Here is a 19,889-nt window from a genome sequence, read left to right as displayed (position 1 = left end):
AAAGTTATACTTTTTTAATTTTCAAAATCTAACTTGGTTTTTTAAACTATTGGTAAAAAGTAGACAACAAAGAAAAAAATTTGGAGGTAAAAATAGTGTCTATAAATTTAATTTTTAAAAACAAAAACAAAAAATCAAATAGTTACCGAACCAAATCTTAGCTTTTTGTCTTTTTCATTTCATTGGTTTCTTTCTTTCATCATCTACTTCTAAAAGTGTTTCCAAAATTTAAACAATAAATTGAAATTCCTGATAAAATCCAAACATGAATTTGCTAAGAATTTGCATATTTTTCAAATGTGAGTACCATTAATAAACATGTAAATTAGAGAAAACAAGCTCAACTTTTAAAAATGTAACAAAAAAAAATGAAATTGTTATCAATGACACTTAGCATAATTTGTGCTGGTATTATAAACACAATCAATGGTTTATACAAATGTTTTGGTATTATAATTTGTGTTGGTATTATAAACATAATCAATGGTGATAACCTGGTGAAGCACGATCAGGAATCAAACTTATTCAAATATTTAATATTGCTCCCGGTGAAGCTGGTCGGATAATTTGAACTCATTTGCTTCTTACCCGATGAAGTCCGACTGGGTAATTTGAACTTATTTTCTTCCTACCCAGTGAAGCCCGACCGTGTAATTTGAACTCATTTGCTTCCTACACAGTGAATATCCGGTGAAGCCCGGCTGGGTATTAAAAAAAATCCTATTTTTTAATTTTTTTTTTATAAATTTATAAATAAATATCAAATGCAGGGCATTATTAAAAAAAAGAAAAAGAAATAATCAACAAAGCAAATATAAATCAAACTCCAAAAATTTATAAATAAATATCAAATGCATGACATTGTCAATTTTCCCAAAAATTAGTAAACTATTGAGAATACATACAAAAATGAAATACATACCCTTTTAAGACGGAGTGTACAAAATTACAGTTTCGTGAAATACGAGTTTTGGACTTGACGAAGAGAACTTTTTGTGGGGTTATAAAAAAAATCAAATTTGATGGAAAATTTTTGTGAGAATAAATTTTTGTTAATGGTTTTTGGATAAATTAATTCTAGGTGGAGAATGTGAATTAATTTGATGGATTGGTGGTTGAAATTGAAAGTGAAAATTTAATAAGGGGCATAAGAGTAATTATACAACTAACAAATTTGATGAAGAATTTTTTGCGTGAATAATTTTTTGTTAATGGTTTTTAGATAAATTAATTTTAGGTGGAGAATGTGAATTAATTTGGTAGGTTGGTGGTAAGGGCATAAGAGTAATTATACAACCATACTTACATCATTTTCAAAAGATAGGTTAAAAAAACAAAATAGAAATTCTAATGAGTCATTTTGCCCAATTTTCCATGAGTGATCCAAGTTAAATACCCTTTTGGTTTCTAGATTTAGAGTCTAACTTCTATTTTGGTCTCTAGATTTTAAAATTTATAATTTTATTCTCAAGTTTTGAATTTAATTTTCATTTTGGTCCATAGATTTAAGTATTTTACACTTTCTCTTTGAATTTTTACTATTGCTTACTTCTAGTCTATGGTGTTAACTTTGAGTTAATTAATTTCAGTATCTATGATAAATTTTTTTTTTATAGGTATTTGAAAAATTAGTGAAAATTAATTAATTATAATTACTTTAAACTATTTAATAGATATTAACACATGTATATAATGAAAAATAAAAGGAAAGAATGTAAATTTTAAAACTTAAGGACTAATAGAAACAAAATTTAAAACTTAAAGACTTAAAACATAATATTTTGAAACTTAAATACAAAATCAAAATTAAACTCAAAACTCAAGGTTAAAAATGTAAAATAAAAAGAAAAATACCTTTTTGTTCCTAAGTTTTGAAGAATAGATATGTTTAGCCCCTCATATTTTAAATTGGCTAATTTAGTTTCTGAATTTTCATGAATGATTTTAAAAGGTCCCTTTATTACAAAAAATCAACTAGATGATTAGGTGGCAAAATAATGAGGAAAAAACTATTTTAAAAAAAAATATTTCTACAATATCTCAACTTTCTCTCTCATTTTCTTCTCTTAATCTCCCAAAATGCAAAAGAGAGAGATGATTTTAATTAGAAGTCCATTATCGATTATCCTATCTTACTGATTTTAATTGTTTGTGGACCCATTTTCGAAACGTGTTTCGTATCTCACCATCATTTTCCTTCCGTGTATAGTATATCATCTCAGTGCTCGAACATACGTGTATTGTTTTTCTTCTTTTCTTCTTTCTTGGTTAAGATACATAATAACAAATTCAAGATAAATGGTATAAATTTTAAAACAAATTGAAATATTTTCCCAAGTTTTATGAAAATATAGTCTTTCTCCAACTAATCTTGTCACTTCGCTATGTAGTCAACTTTTTGTTCAAATTTACTGACTTTTTTTTTTTAAACAATGGATCTTATAAATCCATTTTTGAAAATTAAGAATTAAATTTACCAATTTAAAACATGAATGATTAAATGCATTTAATCTTCAAAATTCAAGAACTAAAAAATTATTTTTTCCAAAAATAAAAACATGTGTAAAGAGGAAAAAAAAATTTCGTATTCCAACTCTTGTTCATGCAAAAAATCCATAAAATGAAATTGATAATAAATTTAAAATGTATTTTTGGTCTTTGATATTTGAATTTAGTGTTTATTTGATTTATAAGGTTTCAAAAGAAACCGTTTAGTCCAAATTTAAAAATAATTCTAAATGATCTGTTAGTTAATTCTAACTAATAGTTAATTAAGAAAAAATGACGTGGGATGTTAAGCTGTTGAATTCTAAATGAGGTGGGATTTTTTATTAATTGTATATAATTTTATAATTATTTGGATTTTCTTATTTCTTTTTTGTTTTTCCTTCTCTCTTTCTTCTTCTCCCGCCCTTCTTCTCTCTCTCCCCTGCATCTCTCTAAAAATGTGCTATTCAACCTCCATTTTGAAATCTCAAGGAAACAAAGCTCATTCTTTTTATTTGTAAAAATGTTAAACATTTGAACGACAAGTTCGTGGCAAAGCAAAGTTTTTAAGGGCAATTTTGCTGCAAAACAAATGAATCTCTGTTTTCTGCCGCCATTGATAGTCTCTGAGCAAGTTCTCTAACCTCTTCGTTTCATTTTTGTTCGAGTCTGAAACACACAACCTAAAAATAAAGATTACAAGCCATTCAAAAACCCATTGCGGCCAAAGGAACCTTTCGTCCCACAAATTCGCATGAGGTCCATAAGTGAGTAATTAAGTTCCAAATAGAATCAGAGGAGGAGAATTAGAGGGAGAAGAATGAAGGGGTTGAAAAGTAGAGCATTTTGGAGTTGGAATTTGAGGAGCCAAAATTGATGGATTTAAGATTTGTCTTCATAGAAGAGAATAAAGGTTTATGTGGTAAAATTTAAAGGCACCACCTTTGAAAGCTTGGACGGCCATGGAGGAAGAACTCGGGTTCAAAGGAATGGAGGGAAGAGAGAGACCGAAAACAAGTAAAAAGAGATGTAAAGAGTAAAATCCACCTCAGCTAAACGAATTAATATAAAATTAATACAAAAATTACCAACTCATTTGAAATGTGTCAACTCAACATGTCACGTCACTTTTTCATTAATCAACTAATGATTAAGTTAACTTCGAGACTATTTAAAATCATTTTCTAAATTTTAGAAACTAAAATATGTCTTTAAGCAAGTCATCCAATATAAAGGCTATAGTGAGTACACGTGTAACAACCTAATAGATAGAGAAAAATAGGAAATAAATCAATAACGAAAAGGAGGAAAAGCTCATAATATAATCTATAATTAAGCCAATAATACAAGCCCAAAGATTCTTTCATCCCCCTTAAACGAAGCTGAGGACTACACGGTGAGCTTGCTTCTGAGACAATAGAACTGAGAAGAAGATAAAGTTTTAGTCATAATATCGACAATTTGATCCTCCGACGAAACAAACCTTACTAACAACTGCTTACTCAAGACTCGTTCGTGAATGAAATGGAGATCAATTTCTATGTGTTTGGTCAGTTGATGAAGTATAGGGTTTGTTGCCAAGTAGGTGGCACTAATGTTGTCACACAACAATAGAGGCACTGACGAAGAAGAGAAACCAGTATCCCTCAACAAACTCAGCTGCAACATTAGACATGCCTCTATACTTTGACTCGGCAATGCAATGAGAAACAACTTTCTGTTTAGAAGAAGACCATGAAACTAGATTGTTACCCAAATAAATACAATAACCACTTGTACCCCATCTATCATTAGGAAAGTTGGCCCAATCGGCATCAATATAGCACGTTAAAGAAATATGGTGAGACTTAGTAAACTTAAGGCCTAGTGAAGAAGTTGTTTTTAAGTAGCGATGAATGCGTTTAACAACATTCCAATGAGCAATGATTGGAGCATGAAAAAATTGGCAAACTTTGTTGACAAATAAGCTCAAACCAGGACTGTGTTAAAGTGCAATACTGAACATCACCAACAATGCTCCTATAAGTTGTTGTATCATCAAGCAAAAGACCATCAGTAAGGGATAAAATGGTACCAGTAGCCATTGGAGTTTCCATTGATTTACACGAAGGCATGTCAGCCCTTTGAAGCAAATCAAAGATATATTTTTACTAAGACAGATGTAAACAACCAGCAGAATGTTTAACCTCAATGCCTAGAAAATAGAACAAGTCACCCAAATCCTTTAAAGCAAATAAATCATTAAGAGAGCATATGAACTTCTGAATACGATCCAAGCAATTTTCCACAACGAGAATATCATCCATACATATCAAAATAAAACTATAGCTGAATGTTGACGATACACAATCATAGAACTGTCAGATTTTGATGCCACAACTGTCATTAAAGCAAACAATTACTTAATTTAAGAAACCACTCATGAGGACTCTATTTCAAACCATATAATGTCTTTTTAATCTTGCAACCATGTGAAGGATGGGTTAGATCAACAAAACTAGAAGATTGTGCCATATATACATCCTCATGAAGCTCATCATCTAAGAAGGCATTATGTACATCCAATTGCTTAATATGCCAATAGAAATGGAGAAGAAGACTTAGAATGATCCGTATGGTAGCTGGCTTAACAACCAAACTAAACGTCTCAAAATAATCAATGCCATAAGATTGATCCTAGTCGTGAGCAACTAGATGACCTTATACCTCTCAATGTCTCCATTTGGTTTAAGTTTAATCTTATACACCCATTTACAACTAATAACTTTATGATGCAGTTAAGAAGAAACAAGAATCCAAGTATTATTCTAAACCAAAGCTTGATACTCCCTAGCCATAATCTCTTTCAATTCAACACATTTTATAGCCTCATGAAAAGATGTTGGTTCCATAGGTAATGAAGGTAAAAGGCTAGATTGAGCAGTCGACTTTTTGTTTGAAGATGACATCTTTTGATCTTGTGATCATAGAATGGAAATTGTTAGATGATGGTGGTAAAAAAGTAGACAGAGGCAAATTTTGAATGGGAGATGAGGGAGAGGAAAGATGAGGAGGAAGAGAAATTGAAACATCAGAAGAGGAAATAAATGGAATAGAAGTGGGAGTGTTTGAGGATAAATTGGTGTTGGTTGGTAGGGAAGAGGGGTGAATAGAAGGTAAGATGTTAGAGGAAGGAGAGTAAGAGAGTAGAGCGGAATTTGATGTAGATAGGAGGGAAAGAGCAACCTTCGTTGGTGATAAAGAGGAAAAACCAGGAGGCTTCAAGGGTGTTGAAGTAAAAGCAGGGGAATTGGTAGGCAAAGAATTAGAAACGGAAGTATTGGACAATGGGGAAGCAGGAGGCAAGTGAAAGGGAGTGGGAGTATAAACAGAGTGATATAAATGATAACGTTTGATTTTTCCAAAATGAAAAGAGGACCGAGAGTAAGGGAATATACCTTCATTAAATACTACATGTCTAGAAACATACAACCGACTAGAAGAGGAATCAAGGCATAAGTAACCCTTGTGATTAGTGCTATAACTCATAAAGATGCATTCAGTAGAATGAAAAAGAAGTTTGTGAGAATTTAAGAATGAAGGAATGGAAAACAAACATAGCCAAAAGACCGAAGTATAGAATAGTCCCGTAAACAACCATAAATTTTTTGATAAGGAGAAAAGTTAGAAAGAACAGGAGTTGGAAGTCGGTTGATAAGATAAACAATAGATTGAAAAGCATAGCTCCAAAAATTAAGAGGAATATTGGAGTGGGCAAAAAGGGATAAGCCTGTTTCAACGATATGATGATGTTTATGTTCCACCCAATCATTTTGTTGAGGAGTATGAAGACAAGAGACACGATAGATAATGCCATGAGAATGTAAAAGAGAGGAAATACTTTGAAATTCACCACCCCAATCTGTTTGAAAGCTTTTATTTTAGTATCGAATTGTGTTTCTACAAGCTTTTTAAAATTTAAAAAACAAGGAAGAACTTCATCTTTATATTTTAGAAAATAAAACCAAGAGAAACGAGTATAGTCATCTACAAATAAGATAAAAATTTGAGCTCCATTTATTGAAATTTGAGGGGAAGGACTGAAGGAAATATAACACGAGGATCTCCATGAGCAGCGGAAGGGATTGTTCTAAATTCTATTCAGATTGAACACAAACAATTACAGTCTTAAATGAAAACTAATAGGTCATGCGAATTCAAAAATTGCAGCATGCTATAAGAGTATCAAGGGATAAAGTATGCGTACCTTTGAAGAACCATTCTTCAAGAATCCATTGATAGTCTTCAATGCGTCTACAATAACACTCGAACGCAAAGAACAACACACAACATGTACACGAACACAACGATCGTCTGAATAAGCCTCGACTCCAATCGAGTCCAACTCGATCCATGAATGAGTAAGAACACAACTACAAGTGTTATCTTGGTATTCTCGGTGTGAGAATTCAGGAGTTATAGGCTCTGTATGATCTTGGCTTGAGGAAGATAGGAGGTATGCGATCGAGTAAGTGGGAGATATGACACTGTCTATCGCATAGACGATGTACTCAATCGTTTAGTAAATGAAACCTATCACATAGACTTTACCACTCGATCGTGTAGTAACGATCAGCTGAATGACTATCGTATAGTCAACTCTAAACGATCGTTTAGTTTCTCAACGGCTATCGCTTAGTAAAACAATTTTCCTTGACATCCCTTTTTCCGTGAGTACTTTCCGAATGAAGCAACTTCTAAATTTGGAAAACCATTTTTTTTTTATCTCACAGTAACCAAAAAACTTCCAATAACTCCCATTCAATCGGTTATTAGAGAAAAAGAAATTAATTATCATATAATTAAATATTATAGATAAATATGATAACCAGCTTATCATATTATATTTATAACCTATAGCTTTAATATTTCATCATATGAAACATATAATCATAGTTCTCTTTCTATTTTATGGTACTTAATATAAATCACTCTAATGAATGTATCTAATACATCACACCAATTATATCACATATAGTTGAATTTTCTCTTGTTAATTTGAACACTTCAAATCAACCCCAAAATCTGATTCTCAACTTGAACCCGGGACCTTATGGACCTGTAGCTTGAAGCTCCAACGGTACGTGAATAACTGACTAAAATCTTTAGTCACGAGATCCACCATCCGTTAACGTTCGGACACTCCACTAAAGATCTATAGCTGCACTTTTCTCACTATAGATATATTTCTGTGTCCATATAACCAATCAACAATGCGATAACCCTTCACAAATCGCTCGTAAGTACAAATGGGCCAATTTATCGTTTTGCCCCTATAGTTACATCTGTCTCCTTAAGTACCACTGATTTCTCTAATGAACAATAAGTCATAGTCCTACTATGACTGAGTTCTCTCTTCCAAAGAGAGGGTGTGATCACTATGTTCAAGACCTAGAATCAGCCCTGAAGGAGCAATTTATCTACTTACCCCTGCTTCGGGGAAGGAGTGAATTCCGTCTTGTGTAACTGAGTTCCCAACTCCCCAATCAGACAAATTTCCAAAAAGGTAGGCTTGCTGAATTGGTAATCTAGCCACTCTTACCCATATTAATCAAAGAACTGCCTCCATAGGCAGGAGCTCCCAAAACACTAAGGATTGAGGTCATGTCACCTATGGTCATTTTAGTGAAATGGTAGGCTTGCTGAGTTGGTAATCTAGCCACTCTCACCCATATTAATCAAAGAACTGCCTCCATAGGCAGGAGCTCCCAAAACACTAAGGATTGAGGTCATGTCACCTATGGTCATTTTAGTGAAATGTAAGTCTCAATTATCAACGACGTTATATAAAGAGACTAATAATCTCGTGGTTAGATCTTATACAAACTCTTTGTATAGGACACCTTCACTTGCATGTCTCCACATGAATGGTCAGGATCAGACCATTTGTAGTACGTTACAACACTTGCAACTATCTACAAAGCGGGCCGTATCCGTAGTGTCACCAGGATAAGGTATCCCTTCTTTATCCTTATACTACAGAACATTTAGATTATTACTTAAGGCATGACCCGCTTGTATGTCTCACATACATGCTTAAGCTTACATTAAATAACCACGGATCTTAGTTTATTGGATATGGGTAAATGAAAATAAAATAACTCTTTTTTTATTAATAACAATGTGCGTACAAAAGGTTTACGAACTACGAGACTCTGGGAGAATTAGGATACCAATCCTAACAACCCATACATCAGAATGAACAAGTTGAAACGATGTAGTAGTTTCAATGATAACATTGAAGAAAGGTAGATGATGGCTCTTAGCAACATGACAGACATTACAAAAAGTATGTATACCAAAAGAAGGTAAATGACCTTGAGACAAAACAAGACTTAAAATGGGAGCTAGAGGATGTCCCAACCGAAGATACCAAGTTGGAGAATTATTAATCGTGGAGATGAAGGCAGCAGTCTTGAAGTTGGAGGAAGAAGGGAACGAATGGACAGTTGTATGTAACTTATACAAACCATCTTCAAGTTTTCCTCAAAGAAGAATCGTCTTGGACTTGAGATCCTTGACAAGGAAGAAGGAAGCATAAAATTCAACAAAAGCTTTACTATCATTACAAAGTCGAGCAATACTAATAAGGCGTTTGGTAATAGTAGGAGTGTGAAGAACTTGCTGAAGATAAACGAGTTTATTAAAAGAAGAAAGATAAACATGACTAATGAAAGAAATAAAAATTTGCTTACCATACCAAACGTTACTTGTTCACCACCTTAATAAGGCACATGATTAAAGAAATTGGAGGCATCAGGAGATAAATGATGAATAGCTCCAGAATTCATAAACCAACCTTCATCCAGATGCTGAAAATTAAAAGATTGAATAGAAGAGATGTCAGTTAAAGGGGCAGAGTAAGAGGGCTGGACAAAGGAGACATGGGCTTGGGGGTTGGTGTGTTGATGAGCAATGGTAGCAAGTTGATAACAATTTGGTGCAATGTGACCAAACTTGTTGCAGAGTTGACATTGAGATTTGGAGAAGGGTGGTTTTGATTTTTGGTTAAAAATGGGACGACTAAGAACATTAGTTGGTGGAGAAAGAGACGGATGAGAAAAAATAGGGGAGGTCATAACTAAGGAAGGTTGATTTGAAAAAGGGCATGAGGCATTGCACTTACTATTGTGTTGAAAGGAAAAGCGGCTGAGGTTAACTTGAGCAATATTCAACTAATCAACTGTATTTTGTTTTCCCATTCGAGCCTTATAAGCTAATAATAAACTTCTCACACCTTTAATCGAAGGATTATCAGAACAATTTTGTATAGACATAAACAAACACATTATATTCACTGTCTAAGCCATCTAATACGGTGCAAGGTGATCATGATAAGAGATCGGCTCGCCAACAACACTAAATTTATCAGCAACCTTCTTAATTTGAGACAAATATTGATTATTAGACAAGTCATCTTTCCTAATTTGTTGTAACTGGGCCTTTAAACTCATTATACGAGCAATAATTTTAGAATCTTATTTACACAAAGAATTCCATATATAAGTAACAAAGTCTAAACTAACGATCTCACCCATCTTTTCTTTACATAAGGAATAATATATCCAACATATAAGAAAACTATTGTACTTTTCCCATGCTAGAAAATCTAGATTTAGTTGCATATTATTAACATCCAGGAACTTAAGAGGTGAAGGAATTGTAACATTCAAAACACTTCAAGACCGTTGGTGTGGACCGCATTCAGCAACTGTTTCTTCCAGAGCAAGAAGTTGATATCATTTAGCTTAATGATAAGAGGCTGAGGTAAGAATACTTTGGTTGTCCAATAATATTTTGGACCTTGGGTGCATCCCAAGATAATGTATCAATGTTTGTGCATTTCACTCTCACTGCACACAAACTTATCTTTCTCACTAAGAATTTTCATCTTGTGGAATTCTCCTTTGCCAATTTTCATGTTTTTAAACTCCAAAAGACTTCCGTTTCTTCAAATTTGTCCAACTTTGATCTCATCCACTAGCTTCTCATTCGATGTGGATAGTCCAAATCGAACCTACACTGATGTTTTATCTTCTAAGAGATCTTCGCCTGTCCGGACGAAGAAGCAGCAGAGGTCTTGGACGAGCGGCTCAGCCTCAACCAAACAGGATTAGGTGGCATTTTGAATCTCAACTAGAATTCATACATTTTTTCGGTCATAGTCCCAATCGGGAAGGAAGACACACAATCTTCCCATTTAAGATGGAACAGGAAGATAAATGGTCTTCCTTCCTGGGTGCCGATCCCAGTTATCAAGAAAGTAGGCTGAGAAGGAGTGGCCCTTCCCAGGCAATGTTCCAAGTACAATAGTCAATAGTCCTTACATTCATTTATTTTTGTGGCCATTCTGTTAATGTTATTTAATTCATTAGTTTTCTTTGCTCATCTAAATTCTTTGATTCTTTGTACAGACTACACGATCGTTTAGGAAAGTGGTATACGATCGTTTAGAGAACGCACAAACTAGATGATCGTTTAGACGAATGAGATTCTATCGTATAGGCTGACATGCCCGCAAGTGGCCAGACCGAGCGTTAAGTTGTGTGGGGAGTGCGCAATGCGTTGTGTAGGCATGTGTTGAAGGCTTAGACACGTTGAAGATAGTGCACGCGCAAGGATTGATTGATGCAAGCCACCTTAGTGAGCAAATTGGAGAGACAGTCTGAAAAGCTCCCATTTCAACCAGAATCGAACCCTAAAGAGAATTGACACCAACACAGTGGCCACTCTGTCAGCACAAGTAGCTATGTTGACTAACATGTTGAAAAATCTAACGATGAGTAATGTAGCACAAATGCAGAGTGTGCAGTAGGTAGACACATTCACACAATCCATGGTTAGCTGTATGGGTTGTGCACTCCAGGCTTTAGTCGAGTGACCCAGTAGTTAATGAATGATGGTTAATTAAGTTAAAGAGTTCAGCTGATTAATCTTTGATCGTTGGAGGTCTAGCAAAATCTCGCTCTTGTCGCAATCGTCTAACAAAATCTCGCTCTTGTCACAATCATCTAGCAAAATCTTGCTCTCGTTGCAATAATCTAGCAAAATCTCGCTCTCGTTGAAATCACGAACTGTCTGTTCCTCGAACGGAAACCTCAAGATAGACTTATAATTATGATTCTAGTCACTGGGCTTCAAAAGCTCATGTTTTATTTTCATGTTTTCCTTGCAGGTAGAAGAAGAGTCCAGGTTGCAGGGAGTGGTCAAGGTCTGCCACAAGATAGAATTATTACTAGAATAAAAGTTTGTAGTCCCATCCTTTGAAGAAATTAGAGTGCTCAAAGCAAGCCTATGCTTTGTATACATTAGCATGTGATAACATCATAGGAATTCGATCCTATTTTGTTGGCCTTCGGGATCGGAGTAATGGCGCCCAACGTCATTGTCTAGCACTATATTATTCTTTCATTTCATTCCAAATATCAGGAAAGCAAGGAAGACACCAATGGCCACAATCTTAGATAGAAGGATTGTCACCCCAATTTCCCACATGGGCATCACTTGTGTAAGATCCTATTGGAGTTAAATGCATCACTTTCACTGGAACTCTCTTCATCTTCTTCTTCAAACCTCCATTATTATGTCTGATTTTTCATTCTTGTCTCCATTTTGTTTCTTTTAATGGTTGTTGACTCACATCACATTGATTAGGACCTCTGCACCTAAACATTCATAAAAATTGTTACTCAAAATATTTGAGCATGTAATTGAGTAGGTAAGACACATATTGCTTCCTTATAAAACAAAATTTCTATAGTTTGGTTGGATGAAAGCTATAGGTTAAGATGAAAATGTTTTAATTTCTTTTGATACTATACCTTTTTAGTATTCTTAATTCATGAATGATGTGATTTCACATATTAATTTTCATATATTTATGAAGCTTTTGTAATTAGTTAGATTGATGTAGATGTGAATAGAACTGTAAATAGAGAGGAAAAGAGCACCTCCAATGAATACACTTAGTTCGAAAGAAAATAATAGTTTTATTGGGATTGATATTAGCTTCGACCCAATCAACCCAAGTATTTAATGCCATCTTGTACCCATCAATCACAGGCATTCCAAGTTCGAGTGAGTCCCCTATTTGGAGGAAGCACCTCTTGTTTATTCATAAGAACATCAGGTTCAATCACAAAATTACTTCTAATAATCATCGGGTTATAATTTTAAAATTTGAAAATCAAGCTTTTAAACTCTTTTTTAACGATTATTTTTATGTTATGTTGTTATTAAACAGTATATTTAAAAGACCAAGCTAAATTTTTTGTAAACAAATAGTACTTTTTTTTTAAGTGGTTTCAATCCTCACATGCTCTACTGTGTTGTTTAATTTAAAAAACAATGCAATTTAACTAGTGCGCACGCAAATTCTCTTTGACCAACACAAGAATGTATATTTAATTTTAGATTAAAAATCACTTTTTGTCCCTAAACTTTCATATAAGTAATAATTTAGTCTATGAACTTTAATTTGTAACAATTTAGTCCTTATACTTTCAATTTTGTAACAATTTAGTTATTGAATTTTACTATGTAACAATCAAATTTGTAACGATTTAGTCTTTATTATAGAAATTAATGTTAAGGTTTAATGAGGTTTCATACATAAATAAACTGTTTAACTAATTAGAAACTTAATATTTTTACAAAATATACCGTTTATATTATAAAGTATTAAAAATGAATTTTGATAATTTGTTTTTTTTTCTTACATTAGGACTTAAATTATTACACTGATCAGAATCAATCAACTGATCACTAATATCATCCACGTGGTCCAATCGAACAACCATCCTAACGTTGTTGGGTGCACCCGCAGGCACCTTATAACTCTTATTCATAAAAAACAGAGACCTATAGAAATCTACAGTGATATTATGATCTCTAAACCTCATTCCCAAATGCCTAATTGTCTTCGTTATCTCACTCCCATCGATCTCCTATACGCTTTCCTTCCTTTTCACTCCTCCATCAACATGCAAATCCACGACTCCCATTACGTTCGACTCTGCAAGTCTCCGACGAACACCACCCGCTTCCCTCGCAACATCTCTAGCGCTTCTTCAGCATCGAACCTCGGGATCTCGCACTCCTTCGACTTCCACTGCCATCTCAAGTAATCCTTGTCCTTCCTCCCATTTTCAAAGCAGTTGAAATCTCTCTCTGCAAGCGGACATACCGATGAGTTGTACATTGGGTACGTGGAGTTGTCTTCCACCCACCGCCCGGCGAACACATTGCAATCAACGGATTCGGTGGTTCTACTGAATCCTATGCTTTTGGATGTTGCGATGAAGTTGTAGATTTGAAGGATTTTATCGATGTTTGGGAAGAGGAGTGTGTAGGTGCAAGCAATGGCAATGAGCAATGTGAGTAGGCAGGGGATTATCTAAACTTGATTCAAACATGATCGGAGGTTTGTCCTTGGTTTGCCATTGTTATAATTTTTACGTACCATTATTCTTTAATTTCTTTACTATGATATCTGATTTCATTTTTGCAATGTAGAAAGAAACGTAATTTAAAGAGGGTTTAAGAAACTTACGATTTGTCGTTACATTTTGGTTTTAACTCCTAATTGAATAGGAGTTTCGTTTATTATTTATTTGGGGTATTAAGAGTCATTTTGGATTGACTTAACAAAAAATGTTTTTTTCAAAGAATTCAATTTTATTTAAACAATTTTTCATAAAAATCGATTAAAATACACTTGAAAAACTATTTTGAGTTGTTATAAAAAAAATACAATTTCTTTGAAAACAACTTATTTTTTTAAATTATAAATTTGAAAATGTATTCCAAACATACTATAAATTTCAAGAGTTTTGCATTTTGATTTTAGGTTAAAAAACACTCTTTCTCTCTAAATTTTCATGAAAGTAATAATTTATTTATTAAACTTTAGTATATAATAATTTAATTCTTATACTTTTAAAATTTGTTATAGTTTAGTCTCTAATGTAAATAAATCTTCAAAATTAGTTATTAATTTTTGTTATTTTATAATATAGACTTTGTGTTTTGTAAAAATGTTGAGTCTTTAATTAGTTTATCGGGTTATTTAAGCATAAATAAACCGATAAATTAATTAAATCTTAACAAATCTAATAGGCAAGAAATCAAGGTTAATTAAAAATCATCCAAACTAATATGCCAAAAATTTCATTAAACTTTAACAATAATTTCTATGATAGGAACTAAATCATTACAAGTTTTAAAATGTGCAGGGACTAAACTGTTACATAATAAAGTTTAGGACTAGATTGTTATAAAATTGAAAGTATAGAGACTAAATTATTACAAACCAAAGTTTAAGGACTAAATTGTTACTTCTATGAAAGTTTAAGGATTAAAACCGATTTTTAATCTTTGATTTTACTTGTAATTGTTTGTATAAGGATATTAAGTTTTAGTGAAACATATATGTAAGAGAAGTTTAAGGTTTAATTAAATTAGTTGCGTAACATTGTGGTCTTTTGAACACACTTACTATACACTTACTTGTGAAGTCTTAGTGAATGTATGTTCTTTTCTCATCTTAGTTTATCATTTTTCATATTTACTATCTAATTTACTTTAAAGTTGGGAGTTTATAATTTTTAAGTCGCAGAGGTTTAAGAAATATAGTATTAAAGAACTAATGACACATTTTTGTGCTTGGGATAGACGCTCCCTTCAGAATTCCAATTAACCCTCGTTAGTATTGGGTAAGGTGTGATTGTGGATAATTAATACAAATCATCATAAAGGGTCATCCTTCATTATTAAAAAAAAAGCAAACAACATTAACCTTTCAAAATTTAGGTCATTCATACAAAAATTCCAACTAATACTATATGTACATCCGTTGAAAAATAATCCATCAAAAAAGTGGACTCCAGTTAATTATTTTGTTTGTTGTTTATTTACTTTATGTAATGGTAATGAAATGTGAGGTCCACCTTGAAATTTGTAATTAAATCGTGTAATCTAATTGAGAAATAAAAAGCGTTCAATCTGGTTGCGATTGAAAATTATGTAGGACCCACTATTTTTACCGTTACCATTACAAATATTGTTACTGCATTAACATGAAAATTATGAATTTGGCACATTTATTGTTACCTTTACCGTTATCATTATTGTTATTATTACCCGTGACCTTGGCTTTTTAGAGAATCCCGCTCTTGTGTCGTGGGACTTGTAGCTCGGCAGTCTACCTGATAAAATGTGACAGATTCCTAATTCTAGGTAAACGCGATCAAAAGCAATCAATTGTGTTTGCAACAGACCCATTACGGTTCATCCATCAATGAAATCTCATTCCGATTACACTAATTTTCATTACAATTTAGTGAACGTGCCTAAGTTCAATCTTGTCATTACTTATTAATATCATATTTATATTCTATAAATAAATGGTACTTTTAAGTGGGTTTAATAAACTATATCAAAGATATTCCTGTTGGAATTTGATGCCCTAAATCTCGTAGGGTCTCATAGTTTGTAATTGTAATGTATAAATATTTTATTTATGTAAAAAAAATATGTGATATTTCATTTCAAAATATAAACTAATATCCAAGGTTATCTTTATAGCTTAAACATATATTAGAGAGATACAGGTAGATCATGTTTAAGTGATAGCCTAAATGGTCTATAGTAGATGGATAAGGCTGAATACCTTATCTTGGTGACACTACGAGTATGACCCGCTTTGTAGATGCTACAATTTTTGTAAAGTGCTACAAATGATCTGATCCTCATCATTCATGTGGAGACATGTGAGCGAGGATATTCTATACAAAGAAGTTTGTATAAGACTGGACCACGAAATGTTTAGTCTCATTATATAACGCCATTCATAATATAGACTTTCATTTCACAAAGATGACCATAAGTAACATGACCTGAATCCTGAGTGAATTGTAAACTTCTGCCTATGAAGGCGGTCTTTTGATCTGTATGGGTGAGAATGGCCAGATTGCCGACTCAACAAGCCTACCATTTTCGGGATTTTTCTAATTGGGGAGCTGGGAACATAGCTATACAAGAAGGAATTCACTCCTTCTCCAATGTCAGGGCAAGTAGATAAATTTCTCCTTTAAGGACTGATTTCGGGGCTTGAACAATGTGAGCCACACCCCATTCTGGCCTGAGAGGAGTTTATTCATAGTTGGACTATGATTTATTATTCATTAAAGGGATCAATAGTACTTAAGAAGTTAGATGTAATTACATGGGTAAAACGGCAATTTTGGCCCAACTGTACTTACGAGCAATTTGTGAAGAGTCATCATATTGTTGATTGGTTATATCCAATGGACACATAGATATATCTGTACTGCAAAGAGTGTAGTTGTCGGTTTCTAGTGGAGTGTTCGGCAGTTAATAGATGGTGAATAATTTAATTAAAGAAGTTTAATTAATTATTCATGTACCGTTGGAGTTTCAAGCTATAAGTCCATGCGGTCCCCTCTATAGCTCAACCGGAATTAATGAGAATCATTTTTGGATTGATTAGAATTATTCAAATTAATTGAAGAAATTAATTATATGTGATATAATTAATTTAATCAATTATATATGATATAATTACTATAATGTATATGATACATTGTAATAGAAAGTTTATTTGAGAGGAAATAAATTTTGAATATTATTCAAATATTATTTATATGAATTTGATTCATATAATTGAATTTAATATAAATGAGATTTATATTCAATGCCATTGGTGAGAAAATAGAAACTATAGGTTATATTGTATTTAATATAATATAGAATCTATTTATGTGTTATATTGATATAACCTATAGTTTAATATATATATTATATGATAAGGTAGTTATCATATAAATATATATTAAATTTCTTTATAATTTATTTTGGGAGGGAGTTTTAATTTCCTTCACCTATTTTCTCTCTAAAAACGTGGTAGTGGGAAAAAAAGAGAGAGAAGTTATTCTTTTTCTTCCTGGTGTGTTTTTCACAAGAGATAGAGACACAGAAAAGTTTTGTGAAAATTGGAATATCATCTCTTCCTCTTAATACTTTCAAAATCCCTCTTTTCCAAAATAGCCAGAGCCCACAAAACTCCTGTATTCTCAACCAGAGAATACAGAGAAATCTTTCGTGGTGGTGTCCTAGTAGACGGTTAGAGGGTTCGAGATGTTTCATGATAAATTTTGGAGAAGGAATCTCGTGAAAAAGAGTTCTTCAAGGATAAGATTTCTTAAACCTATTTTCTATTATGTAATCTATGTTTTAACACATGTTGTAATTTTCTTTTAAATGCATAATTTGTATGTTTTTGTTGTAAAATTTATGATCTATAAATTTTGGGTATTTGGTCTGATCTCATGCTTTCGCTCAAGGACCTTCACTAGTTCCTTCAATTTCTGATGTAAATAATAATCACTACAAGAAATTAGGCCTTTAGCGACGAACTACTTGTGACTATTGTACAATCGTCGCATTATTAGCGAAGAAATATTATTTTTGTCTCTAACCATGCAACGAAAAGAAAAAAAATCACAATAATGCGATGTTTAATACCAATAGTCGCTGCCTGACACTGCTGGATACGACGAAACATACATCCGACGCAAGTTCCTTTGTCACTAATTGGGCTTGAGTTGTAGACCCAATTAATACACGGGAGGTTTGGCGCTTAAAGGCATGCGACGAAAGCCCATATCGTAGCAAATGTGACAAAAGGATGATTCATCGTAAGTCTTTTTATGTTTCTTGACTGATTGGGCTTTACTCGCAGGCCTAATTAATGGGTGGGAGGTTTGGCACTTTAGGTCATGCAACGAAGTACCTAATTGTCGCATGATGCGACGAATCATCCGTTCGTCACAAGGACTTTTGCTTTTTCCCTCTTTCTTTCATCTGAGAGTGAGGGTTTTCATATCACTTTTCCCCTTCGTTGGGTCATTTATCTGAAAGAAAATAAATATGTCGTTTGTCATTCATCATTCATCATTCATCTGGCGTTCACTGAGAGCTCGTTCATCGTTCGTCCAATGTTCGTCTGAAAGTGGAGAGCTCTTTCATCATTCGTCCGACGTTCGTCTGAAAGTGGGAGGTTCTTCATTCGTTTGTCGTTCATCTGAAACTAGGGAGGTTCTTTGTCCGTTCTTCATTCGCCATTGCATGTGTCAAAAAGGTTAGTATTTTGACATTTAAGAAGTGAACCGAAGGGATTTTCCTTTTACGATTGTTATTATGTATTATTATGTGTTTTCTGTCCACAGCAGTAACTAGTTCCCTCTTACTTTGTGTGCCTTTCAACTTCACAGTTGTCGAGTTTTTAAGCTTGGGATTTTAACTACGTTTTCCCTCTTTTAATTACATTTGCAGACTCTGGCTACATTTGATGAGAGAAGAAGGAAAATACTTATTAAGGGAATAGTGTTAAGGATTGATTCTCAAATATTTAATTGGCTTTGTTTTTGTGACTATTCTTTTTAAGCCGACTTTCCCTTCACTGAAGGTTCATTTATTTTGTTTCTCAAATGATATAGTGAAATAATCATGTCCTTTTCCTTTAGATTTAAATTATCAAATTTATTCATATTTAGTTGAGTTTATTTTGGCTTGATTGGGTGCAAATTTTTTTTATTGCCTCATAGATCCATGAACGATCTATTTTTCCAAATGTTTAGATACCTACTACCATTTCTTTTTGCTAATAATTCTTTAGGTGCTTGATTCAGTCTCACATCAATTAGGAGGATAATGGTAATGAATAAAAGAGAATTTTGCAACCTGAGTTCTACTATTATTCATCAATCATTTTTGAAAATTTAGTTTTGATTTTTCATCACTTATTTATTCTTCCATGCCAAAGTCTTATCAATGGAATTTGAACAACTATCAATGTCCCATCTAAAACCACTTGTTTACTTTAAAGAAGTTTATGATAACTTTTATGATAACTTTCCATATGATGTGTTTTTTATAGGATAAATTATGGATAAAAGTTGGATAAAGCTACGAAATAGATTATGCGAAGAATATACTGATGGAATAAGATCATTTATTAGTTTGGCAGAAAAGGATGTCGGTACAAGAGGATTTACATGTTGTCCATGTAAAAAGTGTCAAAATATCATAATGAAACTGTCCTGTGATGTTGAATGTGATTTATACACATATGGAGTGGTCGTCACCTACAATAGATGGATATATCATGGCGAAAACTCATATTTGTCCTTCTTAAAAACTAAGGGAATGGATAAAACACACAATGAATATGTAGAGCATTCTCACCAAAATTTAGATAATGCAAATGAAATGTTGGAACCGTTGAATGATTTGAAAGTGGAGGAAACAATGAAGTTGAACATCATGGTGATGAGAATTCCACC

At 33.0% G+C, this 19,889-nt stretch overlaps 1 pseudogene; it reads right to left on the bottom strand.

Annotated features, from left to right (window-relative positions):
- Positions 1-9,012: 9,012 nt before the first annotated feature.
- LOC150033821 (protein trichome berefringence-like 7) lies at positions 9,013-15,807 on the bottom strand (annotated as a pseudogene).
- Positions 15,808-19,889: the final 4,082 nt, after the last annotated feature.

This window comes from Benincasa hispida, chromosome 9 (genome assembly GCF_027475165.1).
Source record: "Benincasa hispida cultivar pf3 chromosome 9, pf3_genome.v1.1, whole genome shotgun sequence".
Classification (NCBI taxonomy): domain Eukaryota; kingdom Viridiplantae; phylum Streptophyta; class Magnoliopsida; order Cucurbitales; family Cucurbitaceae; genus Benincasa; species Benincasa hispida.
This window is presented reverse-complemented; position numbering and strand designations above follow the sequence as displayed.